At 32.0% G+C, this 1,846-nt stretch overlaps 1 pseudogene; it reads left to right on the top strand.

Moving 5' to 3' along the window:
* Positions 1-260: 260 nt before the first annotated feature.
* LOC111743177 lies at positions 261-379 on the top strand (annotated as a pseudogene).
* Positions 380-1,846: the final 1,467 nt, after the last annotated feature.

Genomic DNA, 1,846 nt, shown 5'->3' with positions numbered 1-1,846 from the left:
AATATTTGGAAAATAATTTTAGTACTTCCTTTTTTTTACAAATGATAACAAAATAGTAAGCTGTAATATATATAAAGAGCCCTAAAGTTAATATGAAAAAGACAAAAAAAAAAAAAAAACAATAATAAAAGGGCAAGAGATGTAAATAGGAAAGTCCTAAAGAGGCAATTCCAAATGGGCAGTAAGTATTTTAAAAGGTGCTCCAAACCACTAGTAGTTGAAAAATGTGAATTAAATTTAATCAAAACTAAAATATTATTATCTATGGCCATGCTACCCTGAACAAGTCCAATCCCATCTGATCTCAGAAGCTAAGCAGGGTCAGGCCTGGTTAGTACTTGAATGGGAGACCACCTAGGAAGACCAGGGGCTGTAGGCATAAGAGACATTAAAAAATAAAGGATTGTAAGCTGAAAAATTTTTTGCAATCTGTGAGGTCAACTAAGGGTTGCCTCGTCTAAAAAAAAATGAAATATTATTTTACAGACCCAAGGACATAAAAACTTAATAAGAGCTTTAAACCTACAATAGAAAGCTGAAAGGGCATTCACATATAATGCTGGTGGAAATGAGCAGTTTTCTTTATAGCTGACAGCATCTATTAAAATTTCAAACATGCCCTTTCTCCTAGCAGTGCTATTTTTAGGACTCTTTGCCATAACAATTAGAGCAACAGTTGAGAAAAATACATGTGCAAGATGTTTACTGAAGCATTGTTTATACTGACAAAAAAAGAAAGGGAGAAGAAAAGTCAACATGCATTGATGTGGAGAATAATCGAGTAAACAATGTCACACCTTAAATACCATGTAGTCAATAAAAATAATTAATTTGTTACTATACCCATTTACTTAGAATAATTGCCATTAATATTATTGATTTAAAAACTAGTGTGTAATATGTTTTAAAAAATTAACAAAATTCTCTACATATATAAATATGTGCATATACATTCATATATACAGATATGCAAATTTTATATGTGATAATATGAGTTTTGAAAAAAGTACAGGATAATACATATCCAGTGATTACCATGAGTTACCCAGAGAGTGATTAGGGCTAGGAGAGGATGATACAAGTAGAGGGAGAAAGATCAAGCAAGGGGAGGGGGATAAACAAAGCAAAAAGACTAGCACTGATATCACATCTGTTAAAATAGTATGTTATACCTGTGTGTCATTAATAATTACAAAAAAAAAAAAAATAACCATTTAAGGTCTATTTAAGGTCAATGGCTCTCTTTGAGAATTTGATGAAAACAATTCCGCCCCCTCCCGCCCCCCCTGCAAATCTACATTTGCACATAGAAACAAACATTTGAATATTGTTTTAAGGAGGTTGCAGATGCCCTAAAACTCATCCATAGATACCAGGGAACCCGGCCCAATCAAGTTTATTCCACAAACATGGCATTTGGAAAAACCAAATCGCATTGCTTTGGCCCAAATTTAATTGCTAGAATCAAGATAATATTCTTGTTTAAATGTAGCTTCTGTACACTCAGGAATTAGCTTGTTCAACACATTCCATTTGATCAGCATGTATATTAGTGCCTCACAAATTATAGTATAGAGCCCATGCTGTTTTTCTTTATGGCAGGAGATCTTTGAGTTTTAATTTTTATGTAAGGAAAGTTTTAAATTTCTGGGGAAAATCATTCTAATGAACCAAATTAAATTAATCTATTTCTTAGAAGAATATATTTGCAAATGGTTTATCTGATAAAGAGTTGATATCCAAAATATATAAGCAACTCATACAACTCAATAACAACAACAAAAATAAACAATCTGATTGAAAAATGGGCAGAGGACAGGAAAAGACATTTCTTCAAAGAAGATAT

Source organism: Pteropus vampyrus, unplaced genomic scaffold, assembly GCF_000151845.1.
Source record: "Pteropus vampyrus isolate Shadow unplaced genomic scaffold, Pvam_2.0 Scaffold108, whole genome shotgun sequence".
Classification (NCBI taxonomy): Eukaryota; Metazoa; Chordata; class Mammalia; order Chiroptera; family Pteropodidae; genus Pteropus; species Pteropus vampyrus.
Note: the sequence above shows the minus strand (reverse complement) of the source record. Positions and strands in the feature narration are given on the sequence as shown.